This window comes from Nycticebus coucang, chromosome 10, assembly GCF_027406575.1.
Source record: "Nycticebus coucang isolate mNycCou1 chromosome 10, mNycCou1.pri, whole genome shotgun sequence".
Taxonomy (NCBI): Eukaryota; Metazoa; Chordata; class Mammalia; order Primates; family Lorisidae; genus Nycticebus; species Nycticebus coucang.
This window is the reverse complement of record NC_069789.1, coordinates 87,928,888-87,953,809: the sequence shown is the minus strand read 5'-3', so window position 1 is coordinate 87,953,809 and position 24,922 is coordinate 87,928,888. Positions and strand designations below refer to the sequence as shown.

At 38.5% G+C, this 24,922-nt stretch overlaps 1 pseudogene; it reads left to right on the top strand.

Annotated features, from left to right (window-relative positions):
- The first annotated feature begins 862 nt into the window (after window positions 1-862).
- On the top strand, window positions 863-24,572 carry LOC128596458 (beta-1,4-galactosyltransferase 4-like; annotated as a pseudogene).
- The last annotated feature ends 350 nt before the right edge of the window (window positions 24,573-24,922 follow it).

The window sequence follows — 24,922 nt, the reverse complement described above, 5'->3', positions numbered from 1 at the left end:
AAGGACATATAATAGTAAAAAATTTTCACCAATTATTTGCTCTGTATTTAGGGAGGAAGAGTAAAATAGTGACTTAAATATAGGCAAGTCTTTAAACACATAGAGAAAAAACTTCTTCTTCTTTTTTTTTTTTTTTTTGAGATGAGATCTTGCTTTGTCACCCTGGCTAGAGTACAGTGGTGTCATTATAGCTCACTGTGATCTCAAACTCCTAGGCTCAAGTGATCCTTCTGCCCCAGCTGGGACTATAGGTGCACACCACACCTAGTTAAGAGAACAAATTTTATTAGTACATTATTACAATATCTGTAACAGTAATGTATGGTACCATATATACTTTATTCTTTAAAATTGTGTTTTGTTGTTGTCAAACAGTATTTGCAATGTTTTCATAAAATTGAGAGAAATAGGATATCATCTGAAATGTTTCCATCTCCAGCACCTGTCAGTTCTTTCTCTCCACTTCTCTTATTCTTTCCCTTCTTCAATTTAGGGTTTATGTACGTTATCTCTAATAATTACATTTTATTTCTTGGAAAAGGTAGAGCAATGCAGTCACACCTTTTGATGCCTTTTGTTATTGTTAAAAAGTTATGAATTCAATACTCCTGAAGCAAAAACATTTCAAAATCATTCAAGACAAAAGCTAAGAGAAACAATGATTCGAAACTTTAATTCATTCTCTTAAGCTTTAAGTTTGCAGAAAACAGAAGGTAAAGGAAGGCAGGAAAATTTTATACCCTAAGAATCTATTTTTCATCGTAGTTGGGAAACTAAAAAACATTAGTCAAATAATCCAAAATTTTAAAAGAGGGAGGAAGTTTTTGTTAGGTACTGACTTAATTGGGTTCAATATGCCAAGATGTATTGTGAAGCCAACCAGCTGCTGAGTCATGTGCTGGGAACAACTGAACTTCACTTCCAACAGGCAGCTGAATTCAGCATCCTGTGGTAATTGAGGACAAAGTCAGTTGGTTTTTCTGTGTTGCAATAAGGGTGGCGATTCTCATCTCAGAGAATCTTCAGTAAACTTTTTCTAAAAGTCAGGCTCATTGGTTTGGATTCTGTTCCATATGCTCCATGATTGCCGCCTTTGTGTTAATAAGGGCTCCATCAACTGAAATCTTGGGGCTATAAAATCTAAAAGGTGCTCTAAGATAGAAAATGAAAAAATGTGTCTGCCTTCCTCCACTGTCCTCTAGGGGTAAACATTATTCCCAATTTCTGGTGTGTTTGCCTCTAAGATAGTCTAAGATATAGGTTTAAAAATTTTACACTTGATATTTTTGCTGCCAGCACTTCTTTGTCATTTAGAATCAATATAAATCTAATAGCTTTGTTTTAGAAAATGAATTTAGTCTTATGAGTCTAACATAAACCTCTGCTGAGCTCTTAATGATCAAGTATTACTTCTTTCAAAGGGATCCTAAATAAGGTGTGTGCCTCAAATTTCTCTTTCTTCTGTAGTTTCCGGGGGTTATGTGCTGCAGTTTCCTTGGGGGCAGGCAGGAAATCAAAGTATGTACAATGGCTGGGAGAAGACAACTGGAAGTGGTAGGTGGTATATAAACTGAAATGCCCGGTCTAAAAGTACTTCAGATGCCAAAGTTGTTACATACGTGGTACGACTAAACTACATGGTTTTGTGGTCCTTTACTATACAGTTCATTCTTCTTAAGGATGGTAAAGGTACAAATCTATCACCAGCTGGTGATTCATATCCAGCTTTCTAATACCTAGCCCAAGTTTCCCAATTTCTTAAAAATTACAAAAATTAGTTGAATATTACAGATCCTAGTATGGAATTTGGTTTGGTCCCAAGAAATCTAAAAATAGTGTAGACATACTGTTTTAATTTCATGAAGTCACATCACAGAGTGTTTAAGGACAGAGACTCTGAGACCTGGGTTTGAATTTTGGTTTGGATATCAACCAGATTGGCTAAGTTCCCCGACATTTTGGGAACTTAGCTTCTTTATCTACCAAAGGAGGGTTAATAATAGTTGCTTTGAAGATTTCATTAAGTAACGTAGGTAAAGCTTAACACAGTTTCTGGTACCTACTTGGTACTCAATAAATAACAGCAATTATCATTACTTAGAAAACCCTGGTATAATCTTAATGCTTCTTGATTGAATTCTCTGTCAACCAGCTTTTTCCTACTTATTTTAATCCGAAGATCATTTTTTGACAAAAGGCAGAAACAAGATAGGAATTGATTTATTTGATAATAAATACTCACTGAATACCTGTCACATGACAGATACAATTTTAGACAGAGTATTGAAGAAGCCAAAGTTCCTATTCTTATACAGCTGACCTTAGAGTGAGGTGGACAATTAACAAACAAATTAAGGTATAATATAATGTCTTTTTTAAAATTTTATTTTCTTTTTCTTTCTTTCTTTTTTTTTTTTGAGACAGCGTCTCACTAAGTCACCCTTGGTAGAGTTCACAGCTCACAGCAATCTCAAACTCTGGGGCCTAAGTGATTCTCTTGCCTCAGCCTCCCAAGTAGTTAGGACTACAGGCGCTCACCACAATGCCCGGCCATTTTCTGGTTGCAGTTGTCATTGTAGTCTGGCAGGCCTGGGCTGGGTTCGAACCCACCAGCTCCAGTGTATGTGGCTGGCACCCTAGCCGCTGAGCCACAGGCACTGAACCGGTATAATATAATTCCACGGGGTTTGGATCATAATCCTGAAGGATACAATCTTGAACATCAAAAGTCTCTTAAGATCAAAATCCCTAAGGTCTAAAATCCCTAACATCTAATATCCTGAAAATCATAATCACAGGATGGTTGTATCACACTGGCAGAACTATCACATTGTCATTGTCTATATTTGGAAAGTTAGGTATGGTTTAAGAAGATGTGTACGGTACCAAGCTGACAAACAGCGGACTTGCGGATTCAATTTTAGGTGTCAACTTGACTGGATCCAGCAACACCTAAAACCCTGATAAAACGCTATTTGGAGTGCATCTGTGTGGGTGTTTCCAGAAGAGTTAGTGTGAGTCTTAGTGGAGTAGATGAAGAAACTCTGCCCTCAATGTTGGCGGACACCATCCAATCATCCAGGGCCCAGACAGAAAAAAATACAGAAGGCAAATTGGTTGCTCTCTAAGAGCTAGGAAAGACTTCTCCTCTGCTGATTTGGACGACAGAATTCTAGGCTTCCCAGCAGCATCCTGGGTCCTAAAGCTTCGGGCTTCAGACTGAGAGTTACACCATTGGCTTCCTTGGTTCTGAGCCTTTCAGACTTGAACTGAGCATACCACTGACATCCCAGGGTCTCTAGCTCATGAATGACCTTTGGGACTTCTCAGGCACCATATTGTGTGAGCCGATCACCCTAATGAATCTAAATATATATCCTATTGGTATGTATATATCCAAATACATATCCTATTGGTTCTGTTCCTCTCAAAGGTCCTCAAACTTTTTAAACAGGGGGCCAGTTCACTGACCCTCAGACCGTTAGAGGGGCGGACTATAGTTAAAAAAAAAAAAAACTATGAACAAATTCCTATGCACACTGCACATATCTTATTTTGAAGTAAAAAAACAAAACGGGAACAAATACAATCACACCACCTCATGTGGCCCGCAGGCCGTAGTTTGAGGACCCCTGCATCCTAACTAATAAAGATTTGGTACTAGGGAAGCCAACCATCATTCTTTTTTACTGTGTTCCTTACAACACAATGGAAGAGATCTGTGAAATTGTTCCTGTGAAAACGCTGTTGTAAATTAAGTGTTGTGAGGCTACTTAATGGTGAAAGATAAAAGTTGAAAAGCTAATTGTTGACACTGTGAAAGCAGAAAATCACTTAATTGCAACTGCTGAGCAATAACCAGACTTTCAAATAGACAGCATATTCCTACAAAATTTGTGGACCACAACCACTCTCCAAATACAAGTGCAGCGAGTGTTTCGAAGATCATAGAAAACTAAACATGCAGGGGGAAATACAAGAAATCTCCCCTGCCAAATTATTCCATTGTGTGCTCTGCCCCTTCAAACAGCAACGTGTTTGCCTTCAAAAAACACTTTTTGTCAGAGAATTAAAATAATTCAACAAGCTCAGGGACCATCCTAACCCCAAATGTTTGCAGATATTGAGGTTCCCCCAAGTGTTACAAAACCCATTAAATGATGAACTATTCTTAAGTAGGAATTTGATTGTTGAAGAAGACAGACTTGTATTTACCAGTAAATCTAACCTGGAATAACTAGTGCATGCTTCCATTTTGTTAATGGATTGTACTTCCCTTTTGTTAATGGATTGTACTTTCAAAACTGTCCCCACTGTTTTTTATCAACTACATAGAAGTCATGCCCTTGTTGGATCCAAACATTGTAGAACTTATCTGCTTGTTTATGTATTAATGACTGGAAAAAGTGAAGCACTTTTAAAACTCTTATTTGAAAATTTGGTGGACTTTGCAGAAGGAAATGTGTTTCAATTGAATGCTTGAACCATAATGACAGACTTGGAAGTAGGTATGACCAAGGCTTTTAAAGGAGAGTTTCAAGGTTTGTTAGCAATAAAGTTTGTTTTTTCCAGCTCTATGCGTTTGGCAGAAAATGTAGATGAGTGGATTGGCCACGTGATAAAGCAACAATGAAAACTTTAGTTTAAAATGCGTCATTTGCCTGTGCTGGCATTCCTTCCAGCTGATGACATTCCAGGAGCTTTTAATAAATTAAAGCTGCATTTGCCTGAAGAAGCCAGTGAAGTTACTGACTGGTTTGAAAATATTCTACTTACGTGCATAATAGGATAAGAAAACCCTCAACAGTGTTGCTGTTAAATCATTAATACTTTTCTGCTAAATTTGTGGTCTGTATACAAATGCATTCAGAATGGATTTCTATGTGCCTAAAATAACATGTAAGCACGGCCCGGAATGGGAAAGTTTAATAGCGAATCCGCATATCCATGCACATAGAATCACAGAAGAAATTCAAAAAGAGCAGAGCCACATAGAAATAATCTGAACTTATTTTCTGAGGAGAGCCATGCCCTAAAAGAAAAAAGCAGTTATTCATCACAGTATAAGACTTCAGAATACAGTTAATGATTGTGAAAGTAAGTCAGATCTTATGCACTATCTCTACATTGTAGAACTTACCTGCTTGTTTATCACTATCCAAAATCTATTCTTATAATACTTTTTCTTATGTTGATTTTATTTTTAGTATTTGTTTTGTTTTTAGTTTTTCTACTCACTATTTTAAATTGTTGACATTTTTTATAACTTGTTATGCTATGTATTTCATCTTCACGTCATTTCGCATACTGGAGGTATAAATTGTGTAAAGACATTTGGAGAGTTCTAGTTCATTTTATGCATTTTCTGCAAATTTCACTTCACAGAAGTGCATTATTACAGCATTGACTTTGTGTGTAAGCACTGTGTATGTATGTAAAAATGTCAAAAGTTTCTTTTCTTTTTTTTTTTTTTGAGCAGAGTCTCACTCTGTCATCCTCGGTAGAGTGATATGGCTTCACAGCTCATAGCAACCTCAAATTCTTGGGCTTAAGCGATTCTCTTGCCTCCCTCCCAAGTAGCTGGGATTACAGGCAACCTACACCTGGCTATTTTTTTTTTTTTTGTTAAATTACAGCTGTGTACATTTGTGCAATCAAGGGGTACTATGTGCTGGTGTCATATACAATCTGAAATATTCTCATCAAACCATTCAACTTAGCTTTCATGGCATTTTCTTAGTTACTGTATGTAGACATTTGTATTCTGCATTTAGTAGGTTTCACCTGTACCCATTCTAAGATGCACAATAGGTGTGGCCCCACCCATTACCCTCCCGCCACCCTAACCTCTCCCCTCCCTTGGCCCTTTCCCCATATTCTTGAGCTATAGTTGGGTTATAGCCGTCATATGAAAGCTATAAATTAGCTGCATAGTAGGGCTGAGTACATTGGATACTTTTTCTTCCATTCTTGAGATACGTTGCTAAGAAGAATATGTTCCAGCTCCATCCGTGTAAACATGAAAGAGGTAAAGTCTCCATCTTTCTTTAAGGCTGCATAATATTCCATGGTATACATGTACCACAGTTTGCTAGTCCATTCATGGGTCGATGGGCACTTGGGCTTCTTCCATGACTTAGCAATTATGAATTGGGCTGCAATAAACATTCTGATACAGATGTCTTTGTTATATTGTGATTTTTGGTCTTCTGGGAATATACCTAGTAAAGGAATTATAGGATTGAATGGCAGGTCTATTTTTAGATCTCTAAGTGTTCTCCAAACATCCTTCCAAAAGGAACATATGAGTGTGTATTTGCACCAGCAGTGTAGAAGTGTGCCCTTTTCTCCACATCTATGCCAACATCTCTGGTTTTGGGATTTTGTTATGTGGGCTACTCTTACTGGGGTTAGGTGATATCTCAGAGTAGTTTTGATTTGCATTTCTCTGATGATTAAGGATGATGAGCTTTTTTTTCATGTATCTGTAGATCATGCGTCTGTCTTCTTTAGAGAAGTTCCTCTTCAAGTCCTTTGCCCACCCTGAGATGGGATCACTTGTTCTTTTCTTGCTAATACCTTTGAGTTCTCTGTGGATTCTGGTTGTTAAACTTTTATCGGAGGTATAACCTGCAAATATTTTCTCCCATTCTGAGGGCTGTCTGCTTACTTTACTTACTATGTTCTTGGCTGTGCAGAAGCTTTTTAGTTTGATCAGGTCCCAGTAATGTATTTTTGATACTGCTTCAATTGCCTGGGGAGTCCTCTTCATAAAATATTTACCCAGGCTGATTCCTTCAAAAGTTTTCCCTGCACTTTCTTCAAGTATTTTTATAGTTTCATGTCTTAAGTTTAAATCTTTTATCCAGTGAGAGTCTATCTTAGTAAATGGTGAAAGGTGTGGGTCCAGTTTCAGTCTTTTACAGATCACCAGCCACTTCACCCACTGAATCTTTTCCCCGCTGAATGTTTTTAATTGGCTTGTCAAAGATCAAATAATGGTGAGTAGCTGGATTCATCTCTTGGTTCTCTATTCTGTTCCACACATCTAATTCTCTGTTTTTGTGCCAATACCATGCTGTTTTGATCACTATCGATTTATAGTACAGTCTCAGGCCTGGTAGCGTGATTCCTCCTGCTGTGTTTTTATTGCTGAGTAATGTTTGTCTATTCAAGGTTTTTTCTGATTCCATATAAAATGAAGTATTATTTTTTCAAGATCTTTAAAATATGACAATGGAGCTTTGATAGGAATTGCATTAAAATTATATATTGCTTTGGGTAGTATGGACATTTTAACAATGTTGATTCTTCCCAGCCATGAGCATGGTATGTTTTTCCATTTGTTAGCATCTTCAGCTATTTCTTTTTTTAAAGTTTCATAGTTCTCTTTATAGAGATCTTTCACGTCCTTTATTAGATAAACTCCCAAATATTTCATCTTCTTTGGCACTACCGTGAAAGGAATAGAGTCCTTGACTGTTTTTTCAGCTTGGCTATTGTTGGTATATATAAAGGCTACAGATTTATGGGTGTTGACTTTGTAGCTGAGACTTTGCTGTATTCCTTGAACACTTTTAAAAGTTTTGTAGTAGAATCCCTAGTGTTTTCCAGATATACGATCATGTCATCTGCGAAGAGCGAAAATTTGATCTCTTCTGACCCTATGTGGATACACTTGATCGCCTTTTCTTCCCTAATTGCAATGGCTAAAACTTCCATTACAATGTTAAAGAGCAATGGAAACAATGGGCAACCTTGCCTGGTTCCTGATCTAAGCGGAAATGATTTCAATTTAACTCCATTCAATACGATATTGGCTGTGGGTTTGCTGTAGATGGCCTCTATTAGTTTAAGAAATGTCCCTTCTATACCAATTTTCTTAAGTGTTCTGATCATGAAGGGATGCTGGATATTATCAAAAGCTTTTTCTGCATCAATTGAGAGAATCATATGTTCTTTATTTTTGAGTTTGTTTATGTGCTGAATTACATTTAGAGATTTACGTATATTGAACCAGCCTTGAAACCCTGGGATAAATCCCACTTGGTCGTGGTGTATAATTTTTTTGATGTGTTGTTGGATTCTGTTTGTTAGGATCTTATTGAGTATTTTATCATCAATATTCATTAGTGATATTGGTCTATAATTTTCTTTTCTTGTTGGGTCTTTCCCTGGTTTAGGGATCAATGTGATGTTTGCTCCATAGAATGTGTTGGTTAGTATTCCTTCTTTTTCTATATTTTGGAAGTGGTTTAGTAATATAAGTACTAGTTCTTCTTTAAATGTTTGGTAGAATTCTGACGTAAAGGCATCTGGTCCTGGGCTTTTCTTTTTAGGGAGATTTTGTATAGTTGATGCTATTTCAGAACTTGATATAGGCCTGTTCAACATTTCCATTTCATTCTGGCTAAGTCTTGGTAGGTGGCGTACTTCCAAGTATTGGTTGAGTTGTTTCAGATTTTCATATTTCTGAGAGTAAAGTTTATTGTAATATTCATTAAGGATTTTTTGAATTTCTGAGGGGTCTATTGTTATTTCATCATTACCATTTCCAATTGATTAAATTAGAGATTTTACTCTTTTTTTCCTGGTTAGATTGGCTAAAGGTTTATCTATTTCATTGACCTTTTCAAAAAACCAACTTTTGGATTTATTGATCTGTTGCATAATTCTTTTGTTTTCAATTTCATTTAATTCTGCTCTGATTTCGGTTATTTCTTTTCTTCTGCTGGGTTTGGGGTTGGAATGTTCTTCCTTCTCCAGTAGCTTGAGATGTCCCATTAAGTTATTAACTTCCTCTCTTTCTGTTTTCTTGAGGAAGGGTTGCAGTGCTATAAATTTCCCTCTGAGGACTGCCTTTGCAGTATCCCAGAGGTTATGATAATTCGTGTCTTCATTGTTGTTTTGTTCCAAAAATTTGGTGATTTCCTTCTTAATCTCATCTATAACCCATCTATCCTTTAGCATAAGGTTATTTAGCTTCTATGTTTTTGTATGGGTATGCAGATTCCTGTTGTTACTGAGTTCAACTTTTATTCCATGATGGTCTGAGAAGATGCAAGGAATAATTTCTATTTTTTAAAATTTGCTGAGGTTAGATTTGTGGTCGATTTTGGAGTATGTTCTGTGGGCTGATGAGAAGAATGTGTATTCAGTTTTGTTGGATGAAATGTTCTGTAGATGTCTGTTAAGTCTAGATGTTGAATGGTTAAGTTTAAATCTAAGATTTCTTTGCTTAGCTTCTTTTTGGAGGTTCTATCCAGCACTGCTAGAGGGGTGTTAAAATCTCCAACTACTATGGAACTGAAGGAAATCAAGTTGCTCATGTCTGTTAGAGTTTCTCTTATAAATTGAGGTGCATTCTGGTTGGGTGTATAAATATTAATAATTGAAATCTCATCATATTGAGTATTACCTTTAACAAATATGAAGTGTCCATCCTTATCCTTCCTTATTTCGGTTGGTTTAAAGCCTATTGCATCTGCAAATAGGATTGCAATGCCTGCTTTTTTCTGCTTTTCATTTGCCTGGAGTATAGATGACCATTCCTTCACCTTGAGTCTATATTTGTCATTTAATGTAAGATGAGATTCTTGTATGCAGCAGATATCTGGCTTGAGTTTTTTATCCAGTCAGCCAACCTATGCCTCTTTAGAGAACAATTTAAACCATTCACATAATTGAGAATATTGATAAGGCTTTCGGGAGTCCCATGGACATTTTTAATCCTTTTGCAACTGTGGAAGTTGGAATTTGATCAAAATTTTCTGGGTGGGTTTACTTTTGTGGTGGAGGATTATGCTGGTCTTTATGGAGGATAGGTTTGAGAATATCCTGGAAAGCTGGTTTAGTTGTGGCAAATTTCTTCAACATGTGAATGTCATTAAAGTATTTAATTTCTCCATCATAAATGAAACTCAGTTTAGCTGGGTACAGGATCTTGGGTTGAAAGTTATTTTGTTTTAGGAGATTAAAAGTCAATGACCATCCTCTTCTAGCTTGAAAGGTTTCAGCAGAGAGATCTGCAGTTATTCTAATATTCTTCCACTTGTAGGTGATGGGGCTTTTTTGTCTGGCTGCTTTCAGAATTTTCTCCTTCATATTAACTGTAGTGAAATTGATTATGATGTGTCTTGGGGGATGTCTTATTCGTGTTGAGTAGTGCTGGAGTTCTGAAACTGTCTGCTATCTGAATTTCGGAATCTCTTGGCGTGTCTGGAAAGTTCTCCTTCATAATCTCATGGAGAAGAGACTCTGTGCCTTGTGAAGCCACTTTGTCGCTTTCGGGGATCCCTATAAGACGAATAGTGGTTTTCTTTGAATTATCCCAGAGCTCTCTGAGAGAGTGACCTGTTTTTGCCCTCCATTTCTCTTCCTCTTTGAGAGTTTGGGAGCATTCAAAAGCTTTGTCTTCAATGTCAGAAATCCTTTCTTCTGCTTGCTCCATTTTATTATTGAGGGATTCTACTGTGTTTCTCAGATCTTTGAGGGCTACAACTTCTTGTTTCAATGTGTTAAAATCTTTGGTCATTTGGTCTTTGAATTCGTTGAATTCTTGAGACATCTTTTGGGTTACTGCTTGGAATTCTAATTTGATCTTATTTGCTATCCTGATTCTGAGTTCGATTTCTGACATCTCAGCTATTTGTTTGTGCATGGGATCTTGTGCTGTGTCTGCCCCATTGTTCCTTGGGGGAGTTGATCTACTCTGATTATTCATATTGCCGGAGTTTTTCCCTTGATTTTGCCTCATGATTGTTTTTCACCATTGCCTCTGGCCATCCTCAGGGTTGGGGAGGTGTCTCTCCAAGATTAGACCCCAGTGGGATCCCTCTATTGTTGCTGGATCTTTGTAGGGAGTTACCCTGTGTAGCTACTGTGGGGCTGCCCCATCCAGGGAGTTCTAGTTGTGGGCCAGGTCCGGAGTGTGATACACCCCGATCCAGCAACACGTTGGGGGGTGGTGCACACAGTTCTGGGAGTGCCTGGCACCCAGTGACTTTGGCACAGAGAGCCCAAGGCTCCAGCAGTCTCTGGCCAGGAGAAGGGCTCCACACAGAGGCAGGGAGGGGTCTGGAGGGCGTGCAGCTACCAGAGTCCCTGGCCAGATGAGTGGGCAGGTGTGGAGGCAGGGAGGGTACAGGAGGGAGGATGCGGGATTGTGTGGCTCCTGGAGTTCCTGGTCAGGGCATGGGGAGGCCCAGTGGGTGGGGTAGCGTGTCCGGGCACAGCTCTTATGGGGCCCGGGTGGGCACAGCTCTTATGGAGGTCCGGGAGGGTGCCAATCACAGGTCCCAGCACGGCTTTTCCAGAGGTCTGGGAGGGTGCGGATGGCAGGTCCTGGCGCAGCTCTTCCGCCTGGCTATTTTTTTGTTGTAGTTGTCATTGTTGTTTTGCAGGCCCAGGCTGGGTTTGAACCCACCAGCCCTGGTGTATGTGGCTGGCACCCTAGAGGCTGAGCTACAGGCGCCAAGCCAAAACTTTCTTAATAAATGAAGGGATGTTGTTTTTTTACATCTGCATTTATGACAGAAAATTTCTCGAGATCACAGCACTTTGGGTGACTGCATATGTGGTGGTGACCAATCAAGGGTTTTGACTAATCTCACCAAAAGACTTAGGTTATCTTATCACAGTATTTCTGACTACTGAAGTTATATGAGCTGTTCCTTTATGAATATAGTTCTGCTCATAACTGTTACACCCTTGTGATTGTTAGTAGAGCTGAGTGTTTATGCTTATAAAAATGTGTTATTAATGCCTATTTTGTTGTGTAAAGGGATCTACGAAGTGTTCTGTCATGTTTTTAAGTTTCCCAAAGAAATCTCCCTTTAAAAATGTAAATAAATATCTTTAAACTTTTTAAAATCATTTTTGCCAAATTACATTTTCAGGTTTTTGCTCTTTTGGTATTAACATTTGGAAAGAATGGCATCCAGGACTGTGTCTTTCAGAATTATGACAACTCACGTCACGGTGACTTTTTAGAGCACTGCCCTGTTTTAGACTTCGCCAGAGACCCTTGCAAATGTTTCCCCAACATTATACTGATGATACTTGTATTCAAGTAGTCATCCTTCCAAGGATAATGTATGGCTCCTCCTTGTAAAATCCTTGAGATACAAGTTATCTTTTTTTTTTTTTTGAGACAGAGTTTCACTTTGTTTCCCTCAGTGGAGTGCCATGGCATTATAGCTCTCTGCAACCTCCAACTCTTGGGCTTAAGCGATTCTCTTGTCTCAGCCTCCTGAGTAGCTGGGACTACTGGTGCCTGCCACAACACCCAGCTATTTCTTTCGTTGCAGTTATCATTGTTGTTTAGCTGGCCCGGGCGGGATTCGAACCCACCAGCCTTGTTGCCATAACCACTGTGCTAAGGGCCGCCAAGCCTACCTTGTATTCTTTTCTGTCTTTCCAATTCTGTTCTTCTATGCCTCACTTTTTTTTTTGTCAGAATCTCACTTTGTTGTCCCTGGAAGAGTGCCATGGCACAGCAACCTTAGACTCTTGGTCTCAAGCCATTCTTTTGCCTCAGCCTCCCAAGCAGCTGGGCCTACAGGTGCCCACCACAATGCCTGGCTGTTTTTATTTATATTTGTTTGTTTATTTAGAGACAGAATCACATTTTGTTGCCCTGGGTAAGTGCTGCGGCCTCATATCTCACAGCAACCTCAAACTCCTGGGCTCAAGCTATTCTCTTGCCTCAGCCTCCTGAGTAGCGGGAACTACCAATGCCTGCCACAACACCTGGCTATTTTTAGAGATAATGTCTCCTTCTGGCTCAGGCTGGTCTCGATCCAGCATCTTGCAACAATGCTCTATTATCTGAGATATAAACAAGTTAGGTTGATAATTATGAAATGTCCAATTCCCTTAAATATTTCAAGTTTGATAGTTGATAACCTCTGACATTTCAGTTTGACAATTTTTTTAATCATTGAAGGTACATCCTCATTCTTTCAAATGCACACTTGCCTTGTGATTATGTTACAAATTTTAGAGCAATTTTTGTGAAACCATGAATAAGTCAAAAAATCATGTTGTTTTTGAATGTGAGTTCCATTGTGGAACCAATGCAGCTCAGACAGCCTGAAATATCAACAAAGTGTTTGGAGGCTGAGTATGTTGGCTTATGCCTGCAATCCTAGTACTCTAGGAAGCTGAGGCAGGTGAATTGCTTGGGCTTAGAAGTTCGAGACCAGCCTGAGTAAGAGCAAGACCCTGTCTCTATTAAAAAATAATTTTTTTTTTTTTTTTAAACAGAGTCTCACTCTATTGCCCTAGGTAGAGTGCTGTGGCATCCTACCTCACAGCAACCTCAAACTCCTGGATTCAAGTGATCCTCTTGCCTCAGCCTGTCCAGTAGCTATGACTACAGACACCTGTCACAATCCCAGCTAGTTTTTCTATTTTTTCCTTTTTTAAATTTATTTTTTTTATTTCAAATTAATATGAGTATACAAATTTTTAGGTTACATTGTTCTCACTTCCAGGGTAAAGTTCCATTTCTAAAAGAGCCCCTCACCCAGGGAGCATGTTATACACCCTCACTATGTGCACAGTAGGTGAGATCCCACCTCATGCCCTCCCTCCTTCTGCCAATTGTCCTCAACAGAGAAATGCAAATCAAAACCATTCTAAGATATCACCTAACCCCAGCAAGATTAGCCCACATTGCAATGTCCCAAAACACTAGTTTTCTATTTTTGGTAGAGACTGAGTCTCACTCTTGCTCAGGCTGATCTAGAACTCCTGAATTCAAAGCATCCACCCCCCTCAGCCTCCTAGAGTACTCGGATGAAAGGCATGAGCCATAGCACCTGGCCCTCTGCTGAAAGTAGAGGAAAAAAAAACAAAACAAACAAACAAAAAAACTAGCTGGGCATTGTGGCAAGTGCCTATAGACCCAGCTACTCAGGAGGCTGAGGCAAGAGGATGTTTTGAACCCAAGAGAAGAGCACTGTGAGATATGATGACACCATGGCTCTCTGCCCAGGGTGGCAGGGTGAGACTCTTGTCTCAAAAACAAAACAGAGCAAAACAAAACAAAAACAAAGTGTTGGGGAAGGATGTGGCTAATGAATACTCAGTACGTTGGTGGTTTGAGAAATTCTGTTCTGGTGATTTTGATCTTGGAAGTGAGCCATATGGATGACCTGAGTGAGACCAAGGTGGATAATGATTAGCTGAAAGCTATAGTGGCAGTCAATCCATCTTAACCTACAGACACCCAACCACTGAACCCCCCCTTAAAAAGCCCTCTTTTTTTGCTGAAAGTCAGGATGGTGGTCTTTGAGAAGTTGATCTGACGCCCTCCTCATTTACCAGCAAATGAATAAATGTCTCTTTCTTTTTTTCTGAAAAAATAAAAATAAAAACAAGGTACAGTTAAGATAGCAAATCTGTGTTGATAGTTTAGGTGCCTACTTTGATTAATTGTACTGCTTCTTGTTTGAGACATAATAAACTAAACTTTTGATTTAGAGTGAATGCTAATATGAAAACATTTTGTTCTGATCAGAGGGTTTTTGTGAGTTTTCCTCCCAAGAAAGCCATTTCAGCTGATTTAATTGTAGAATTCCCTTTCACTACTCCCTCCTTTTTTTCAGTGTTTATTTCCATCAAAGATACATATGCCTCTAATGAGACAAATACTTTTATGAGGTTTCAAACTAAAACTAGCAGAACCAGCCCATCTCACCCATTTATTTTTCAGTTTGGAGGCAACACTTTTCAGTTCTAATTAATTTATTTGGTATCCTAGATCTGGACGTGTACTGTCTATTTTTTAATTTTTGAAATTTAGGTTTTTTTGACATCCCTTTGTGATAAATGAGAAAGAAGTTATCTTTCATCCCACAGCTCCTATAATACATAGCCTTCCCATTTGCTTATACTCTGACTATAGTTTACATCATAAATTTTGGAAGTATTAATATATAGTGGTTTATTATAACTATGTAAAAACTATTAACAGCTAAGCCAAGTAACAAACTATGACAAAAAACTATGATTCTTGCATAACTTTTTGTTTTCCCTGGAATTAATAGCTATCTGTTTTGATGCTATTGTGGTATGGTTAGTTTTTTACATACTTATCAGTAATTCAACCTCCAACTATCTGCCAAATCCATTCCTTCAGATACACAAAGTAGTTTTTCAATTTAATTTTCAGGGATAAATCTCTTCAGAGCATTTTAACCACCGTCAGTGTGGATTAGCTGTCTGGTACATGTCCTTCTGGGATCTCCTTTTTCTAATACTTTGGGGATTTGCCTTGCATTTCTTCCTGTATATAATATATTTTTCTTTCTTGTTTTTCCTCCTAATTTTGGTGAAACATACACTGGTAGAGCATATGAAAAGTAAATTTTTTGAGAACTTGCATGTCTGAAAATATTTTTAATTTATTGTCACAGCTAATTAATAGTTGGGTTCAGTATAAATTTTAAGTAAGAAATAAATTTTCTTTGGACTTTTGAGAGTGTCTCCATTGTTGTAGCTTCCATGGTTGCTACTGAGAAATTGTATTAGTTTTATGTTGCTGTTAGCAAATCACTACAAACTTAGCAGCTTAAAACAGTACCCATTTATTAGCTTACAGTTCTGTAGATCAGAAATCTGAGCAGAGCATGACTTCTCTGTATAGGGCATTGTAAAGCTGAAATCAAGGTGTTCTCTGGATTAAGTGTGGAAACTCTGAAGAAAAATTTGCTTCCAGGCTCATTTGGGGTGTTGCAGGATTCAGTTCTTTGTGGTTGTAGGACTGAGATTACCATTGTGATCTTGCAGGTTGTCAGCCAGGGACCAATCTCAGCTCCTACAGGCCTTCGCATACCTTGCCCTGTGGCTCCCCCATCTTCAGAGACAGCCATGGAGAAACTCCTTTGCTAGAAAGAGCCCTATTAGCCTCTCACAAGGCTGATCAGGTCAAGTCTTTCTTAAAGTCAGCTGTGCCATAATAACATAATCTAATTACGGTAGTGAAATACATCACATTCACAGTACTACACAGGGGTGGGGAATCTTGCTGTCCATTTTATTCTGCCTAGTACAGAAGTCTAAAGATTATACTAATTTTGATTTATTATATGTCCTATTTTTACTTCTAGAAGCTTTTAACAATTTCCATTGTCCTGAGGTTTCTGAAATTTCATAATAGGACTTTGTATGTGTATGTTTTTATTTATTCTGTTGCACACTATCTAAGCCATTTAAATATGAAAACACCGTCTTCATTTTTAAAAAAAATATTTTTATTGATTTTTTTCCCTTCCATTTTTTCTATTCTTGCTTTCTGGAAGTGTAATTATTTGGATGCTGGTCCCTTTTCAGGGGTTCTCAAACTATGGCCCGCGGGTCACATGAGGCTGTGTGATTGTATTTGTTTCCATTTTGTTTTTTTACTTCAAAATAAGTTATGTGCAGTGTGCATAGGAATTTGTTCATAGTTTTTTTTTTTTAAACTATAGTCCGGCCCTCCAGTGGTCTGAGGGACAGTGAACTGGCCCCCTGTTTAAAAAGTTTGAGGACGCCTGTGATTCATCTAAGACCTCACCTCCCTCCCCCACCCATTTTCCATCCCTGCTTTCAGTTCTACTTATTTTTTTTCAACATCTTTCAGATATGGAATTTTTTTTTTATTTAGAGTTTTTTAAATAAACTTTGTATTTATTTATTAATTTAGAGAAAGAGTCTCACTATGTCACCCTCAGTAGAGTGCCATGGTGTCACAGCTCACAGCAACCTCAAATTCTTGGGCTTTAAGTGGTTCTTTTGCCTCAGCCTTCCAAGTAGCTGGAGCTACAGGTGCCCGCCATAATGCCCAGCAATTTTTCTGTTGTAGTTGTCACTGTTGTTTGGCAGGCCCTGGCCAGGTTTTAACCTGCCAGCCCTGGTGTATATGGCTGGTGTCTTAGCCACTGAGCTACAGGTGCTGAGCCTCAGACTTGGAATTCTTCATTTAGAGTCTCAAGGTATTAATTTACAAGAGCTGATTTTGTTTTGTTAGTATCATGAACGTTCATTTGTATGGTGTCACGTTCTCATTTTACGAACGCAATATTTTTTTCTTTTTTCCCTGAGGATATTTAATGATGTCTTCTTTTTGGAGTATTCTTCTCTACCAGTAGTCATTTCCTCTGAATTACTTTTACAAATTTGTTACCAGCTTTCCTCAGATAGCTGTGATCTTTGTTCATCTGTTTCAAACAACCAAAAAGCTGATCAGAAGCTCTGAGCCCATAAGTAAGGCTTGTCAGCTGTGAAATTTACTATAGAGGGAGCTTCTGTAGCCACCATATTAAGGAACCCCCCACATGCTGGTATTTTATGGTCTTTTCTCTTGGACTACTCAGATAGTTTTGAAATGCCTATCAAATCCTCCTGCCTGGGAGTTGCTGGCATAGTTTCCAGTTTTTTGGAGCCAAATAGGGGATAAGAACTCAGGGTATACATTCCTGGTAATGTGTCTGGAATTTAAAAATCCTTTATGTTGTGGCATCAACATTAATACATGGACATGCTTTGGTTTTCCGATTCCCCACCTGTTAAAATACACAAAATGTCCTCTGTTCCTTTTCTTTGTCTATTGAATTTCTACTATTCTTCATAACTAAGTTCAATTGACCTGCCTAGAAGTACTACATCCCACCTTTGTACTTGTTTAAAATGTGGTTTATATTACTGGTAGCACTTTAATCATACTTGCTTTGAATTGTATACAATGGTTTACTTACACTTTTACTGGGAACAAATTGAGGGCCGTGAATTTTGTCTCATTGGTGAAACTCTATGAGTTTCCCATCATGGAGTCTCACCCTTCTGGGCTTTTAATACATACCTGTTGAATGAATGTCAGAACAAAAAGGAATCAGAAGGATTACATTAATTTCTCCATGACATATTTTTTCTGATTCTTCTACTTTAGGGCTTCCTGGAAAAATGTTTTCAATTTCATTCTTTTGGTTTTAGAGGCATCTCTCAGAAAAGTGCATTATGTGATTGGAAATGTAATAGGGAAAGAGAAATGTGATGGCTCACCACTTTCCTGTGTTAAGTAACTCCTGCAGAGAATAGTAATAGTGCCAAAAATATAGGTAGTAAGATAATACTTTTTCCACTTCCTTTCCTGAACCATTGCCAGACTATTCTCAGAGATTTCAGAAAGGCACCCATTACTGATTCTCTTTTTCTTTTTAAGACAGAGTCTCACTACGTCACACTTGGTAGAGTGCTGTACCGTCACAGCTCACAGCAACCTCCAACTCTTGGGCTTAAGCGATTCTCTTGCCTCAGCCTTCCAAGTAGCTGGGACCACAGGCACCTGCCACAACACCCTACTATTTTTTTGTTGTAATTGTCATTGTTGCTCTAGCTGGCCCGGGTAGGGTTTGAACCCACCAGTCAGAGGCAAGAACCCAACTACTTCAGAGGCAAGACGATGGCTTGACTCCAACAGTTTAAAAATTAAATTATTTTACTTCTCTTCTCACATTTTTGGTCTGTCCCCTCATCCCTACTCCCACCCCAATTTAAATTCCACAAGTGTGTAGGGACGGATTTGTTTTTCATTTTTTCCCCTAATCTATCTCTAACACCCTGCACAGGACTGGGCATGTAGTAACTATTCAAAATACATCTAATTTCTTGAACAGAGGAGTAATGAGTTGGAATGCTAGTTTTGCAGTAGTTTTGTGTGGTTCCCATAGTTTTCAGTGGTCTGTGATTCTTAGAAGGCAATGTTCTGTGGTTGATGCTATTTCATGTTAAGCAAATCGTTTAATCTTTAGCAAGTGTTCTTTTTTTGTGTGTGTGTGGTTTTTGGCTGGGGCTGGATTTGAACCTGCCACCTCTGGCATATGGGACTGGTGCCCTACTCCTTGAGCCACAGGCGCCACCCACAAATCATTTAATCTTTTTGTTCTTTCATCTTTAGTTTTCCTAAACTTAAATAAAATATAATCATACCTGTTAATATGTTTCTGGAAACATTACTCATAAAGACAATTTGGAAGTGATGATGAGTAACTACTACTAATCAGACATGCAAACAGAGTTTGTGTGAGGGTGTCTGAGAACATGAAAAACATATCAGCTAGATAGGCTTTCTTCCTAAAAAGTGGGAAATTTTTCTATGCAAACTGATGGGAGTTTGGGGACAGTAGATGATCACATGATAAAAAGATCTTTTAGCAAATCTTTATAAATTTATTTCTTCTTTGATGTGGAAAAGGAACTATAATATCTAAGGGGCTAGAAAAAGTACCTTGAAATTATGACTAGAAGTTTCTGCTTATATATAATTGCCAGAAGATCCCAAAGCTGATAGGTACAGGCCTAGAATCGAAAGGGTTATGTAAAATTGCATTTTGTTCCTGGAATTTGTTTTTCTAACACTTTGACCTTTTGTTCATTAATAATAACCTTATATATTTGCAACATTTTGCAACACATTTCATATTCATAAGCAGGGGAGAAATTATCACTGTATTAGAGGTGAGAAAACTGAGATTAAGTAATTTGCCCTTGGCCACAATTAGTAAATGCCATGGGGCAGGGGGCTGTGTGAGGGTTTTGCCATCTGGCCCAGGGCTTTTTCCACTGCCCTAAGCCATCTCTCTTAAATACTAGTTGCTAAACTGACATTTCCTGTTGGCCCCCATAGAGGTTTGCAGATAAATGCTGGAAATCATTTTATAAACAGAATCACTCAAAAATATCTGTACTTGAGCTGAGTGATCTTGCCAATTTTCACATTTCAAACATTTTTTCTTTGGTTCATACCTTACCCAATTTTGAGACATTTGATATGCTTTGTGAAATCATGACTATGCAGGCTGGGCATGGTGACTGGCGCCTGTTATCCTAGCACTCTAGGAGGCCAAGACAGGAGGATGGTTTGAGCTCAGGAGTTTGAGACCAGCCTAAGCAAGAGTGAGACCCTATCTTTACTAAAAATAGAAAAAAATAGCTGGACATTGTGGCAGGTGCCTGTAGTTCCAGCTATTTGGGAGGCTGAGGCAGGAGGAGCCCTTGAATTCAGGACTTTGAAGATGATGTGAGCTAGGCTGATGTCATGGCACTCTAGCCATGCTTTTTTTTTTTTTTTTCTGAGACAGAGTCTCACTATGTTGCCATAGGTAGAGTGCTGTGATGTCACAGCTCACAGCAACCTCAAACTCTTTGGCTTAAGTGATTCTCTTGCCTCAGCCTCCCAAGTAGCTGGGACTACAGGCGCCCACCACAATGCCTGGCTATTTTTCTGTTGCAGTTGTCATTGTTGCTTAGCTGGCCCTGGCTGGGCTCGAACCCGCCAGCCTCAGCATATGTGGCCCGTGCTTAACCACTGTGCTACAGGCGCCTCGCCTAGCCATGGTTTTTAAAATCACGAGCATGAAGTGAAGGAAGATGCTTTATTCACTACATTGCCACCTGAAGTTCAAAACTATCTTGGTTACCTAGTGCCCTCTGCTGAAACAGTCATAGTATAACAAATTAATACTAGAGGACTTAATTTCTTCCGGGAAACTGAATAATGATATTAATGTGTCAGTATAGCAAAACGCCCCAATTCTGTAGTAATTCTTCATCAAATTTCTCTTTTCTAAGTATATTATATTATAAAAAATAAGAATTTTTATTACTCATACATACCTCAGTGACCAACTCAGAGGTTATTTAGTAAAAGTTTGGTGAATTGATTTACTTATGCTTTAGTTTATTCAAGCAGTGCTCTTGGTGGCTCATGTCGGTAATCCTAGCACTCTGGGAGGCTGATGTGGGTGGATTGCTTGAGCTCACGAATTTGAGACCGTCCTGAACAAGAAGAGCGAGACCCCATCTCTAAAAATAGCCAGGTGTGGTGGCAGCCGCCTGTAGTCCCAGCTATTCAGGAGGCAAAAGCATCCCTTGAACCCAAGAGTTTGAGGTTGCTGTGAGCTGTGACTCCACAGAACTCTACTGAGGACAAAAAGTGAGACTCTGTCTCAAAAAAAAAAAAAAAAGTAGTGCTCATGTGACAATCTACCACAGCATTTTTTGTCAAGTCGTAGTATTCTTCTGTAGTTTTAATTGGTCCTCTGTAGTTTTCTCTTCTATTCCTAGGGCTCTGTCTTGCAATTTGCAGCCATAATGATTTCTGATCTTTCTGCACCCTCACCCCCTCCCAAGATTATTACTTTTGTTTTACTCAAAATATACTAGAAGTTTACAAGAATTAAGACATTCAAGTAACAAATCTGAGTTTAAATTCAGGCTCTGCCACTTTCTTAATCATATTACTCATTCTTTTTTTTTTTTTTTTTTGAGACAGAGTTTCAAGTTGTTGCCCTGGGTAGAGTGCAGTGGCGTCACAGCTCACAGCAACCTCAAACTCTTGGGCTTAAGCGATCTCCTTGCCTCAGCCTCCCAAGTAGCTAAGACTACAGGCACCTGTCACAACACCCAGCTATTTTTTGGTTGGAGTTGTCATTATTGTTTGACAGGCCTGGGCTGGATACGAACCTGCCAGCTGTGGTGTACGTGGCTGGTGCCCTAGCTGCCGAGCCCATATTACTCAATTACTTTAAGAGGTTTTTTTTCATCTGTAGAATGGGAGAAAATAGTCTACCCTGACTTACAAGATCATTGTGAGGATTTAAATGATATAATGAGATTAGAGGGTTCAGCTCAATGCTTGTCATATGACAACTGCTTAATTATTGTTAGCTTTTATTATTGTTTTATTATTGTTTTTGTTATATTTTACCTGAAACAGATTTTGTCTTGAATATTTAATTCACTGACCAATAAAATGCTTTGAAAGACCACTCTGGTTGTTGCTATACTTCATAGCATTTGCAGAATGTATTTGTTTAATAAAAATGTCTGTCTCCAGGAAAGAAAATTTCTGAAGAAAATCTCTATATTCTATGATTCTTTTTCTTATCTCACATACTAACAGTTTTTTGCCCAAAATGACTTGCTCTAGATTCCTCATCCTTTCAGGCTTCTTTATACTTAGCAATCATTTTTTATTAATTCTTCCTTATGAAGATAGTAAAATAATTTACATTTAATAAAATGTGAGGAACCTGGAGCATAGAAAAGAAGAAACTTGGAAATCATGGAACTGGAATCAGAAAGGAATAAACAAATTTTATTCTTCATTTCACTGTACTGGTTTAAAGGAGTTTAATTTTAACAAAAGAAGCATCTTTAGTTTGTTGTGTTTTTTATTTAATTTAGATTTTTATTAGAGTAATGTATGTAAACACTTTAAAAAGCCAAAAAGTTCTATGAGACTTGTAATGAAAAATGCAGCTCTTGGTCCTAGTCCACCCCACAAACTGCTTCCTCCCTCCTTTCCCCAGGAATTATTGTTTCAAATCATTTAGCTAGTGTATTAGTGAGAGTTCTCTAGAGAAACAGAATATGTATATTCATGTTCTGTTTTTCTAGAGACCCTTAAGTAATGTCCAGTAGGATATATCTATATCTCTAAGAAGATATCTATCTACCTATCTATCTAATCAACTGTAGGCACACCCAGAAATTATGTTTAGCCAAATATCTGTGCGCCCCATAGCCCAGTCAAGTTGACCTATAATATTAACCTTCATCACAACTAGTTCTTCTGATATTTACACTATCTTTCTAAGTAACATTTAGAAATAGCAATTTACCACCTTCACACTCATGCACATTATTTCTCCACTTCCTATCCCCTCATCTATTCCTATTTTAGATGAATACTCTGTATTTTTTGTGACTTTTATATACATATTACTCACAGTTAAACTAAGTAGGAAGACAGCTATCTTATTTTCTGGTACTACAAGTACTTGGTATTTTTTCTCTTTGAATAATTGCCCAAAGGCTGTATCCTACTCCTTATTGCTTTTCCTAATTCTTAGGAAGAATTGTAAATATCCTTTCAGAACATTAAACATATCGGGAAATAAACTGATTTCTCTTTTGCTTTCTTTCTTTTCTTAAATTTTACAATAGTCATCCTGTAATTCTCCAATGTCTTGTTTCAAACCAGATTCACCTATATAGTAGTCACCCAGGACTTTGCTTTATCTTCAAGTTAAGAAATGCCTTGCTTTAATGCCAGTGCTTTAGTGGATCTCATTCCCCAGATCCAATATTCCCCTCTGGACTGGATATTCCATTTTCCCCTCCCCCCCACATCTTCTCTCTCTTGCATTCTCCATTCTGCTACATGCCTTTCCTAAGAGGTTGATATGAATAGTTTTCTTTGGCCTTTGGTTGGGTTTGGCCAGTGAGAAAGCAGTCGATCTCAAGGCAAGAGGAAAGTAAAGAGGGGATATTTATTTCCCTGATTCCCTCCCTTTAGCTAAGACCGTATAACTCCTGTTAGGTAACCCTCTTCATACAGGTTTTGTCTCTGGGTTCCAGTAAATATTCTCATCCCTTACCCGTTTAGGGTGTTACTAGGCCCAGAGGCTATATCCTACTCCTTATTGCTTTCCCTAAGCATTATAAATAATCCAACCATCTGTAAATAGTCCCTTTATTAGAATCTTCAATTACCTAGCTTGAATGTGCTATCTAGTTCATTTTTTCTTTTTGGTGACATAACTTCCAGCAATTTCCTAAGAAAGAGAGCATGGGAGATAATTTTTTAAATATCTTGTTAATCTAGGTCCCTGGTTCCTCCAGGTTCTTCCGGCAGGATCAATTGGCGAGGCCACTGCTTGGGGCCTTAACTTTGGGGAAAGAAGAAACTACGACTAATGAAGCATCCATGAAAAAGGCAGAACTTGCCAACTGCCCTTCTGTGTCTCCACGCCTCAGATGCCAGAGCAAGCTCATTTTCGAACCGTATCTCACTTTGGAAGAGGTAACAGGCAGAAAATCCCAAAGTACACAGAGGCTGGTATCAACCTGAGAAATGCAAGGCTTTGCAGCAGTTGCCGTCCTCATGCCACACCGAAACAGAGAGAAACACCTGATGTACCTGTTGGAATATCTGCATCCCTTCTTGCAGAGGCAGCAGCTGAACTACGGCATGTACATCATCCACCAGAAGTAAAAAGTTTAATCAAGCCAAACTCTCGAATGTGGGCTACCTGGAAGCTCTGAAGGAAGAAAATTGGGACTGCTTTATATTCCACAATGTGGAGCTCGTGCCCGAGAATGACTTTAACATTTACAAGTGTGAAGATCAGCCCAGACCTGGTTGTTGGTAGGAACAGTACCGGGTACAGGTTACGTTACAATGGATATTTTGGGGGTGTTACTGCCTTAAGCAGAGAGCAATTTTTTAAGGGTCGAGCTCCATAGAATGAAAATATCCTGGCCAATTCCTGGGTAGTGGGTAAATATACAATGATCTTCCACACCAGAGACAGAGGCAATGAGGTCAATATAGAATGGATGAAGCTCTTACACCAGGTATCACAAGTGTAGAGAATACATGGGTTGGCTAGCCGTTCCTATAAATTACTGTCTGTGGAATATAATCCTTTATATATCAACATCACAGTGGATTTCTGGTCTAGTGCACGACCCTGCATCTTTTGGTGACATTTGGAAGAATTGATTATGTGATTGCAATAATTTTGGCCCTAGGACATGTCAAGTAGCACACATTCAGAACCTGTTACAGCTAATTATGGGACTGAATTTTTCCTTTTTATATTTTCTTAGCAGATATGAAATGTAAAATAATTAAGACAGCTTTCTTAGTTGTTTTGATCACGAGGGTTAAATATTGTGACATGGATACTTAAAGGTCTAAATGTAAAAGGACAACTCAAAGGATGTAATAAAGGCTATGTGAGAACTCTGTTTGAAGGAGATTTATTTATATTTGAAGTGACATATTAGGGGGATGGAAGGCCATAGGAAATAAGATTACCTAATGTCTCAGAGAACCAGAATTGTTCTCGTCCAAGGAAGCAAGGTATGA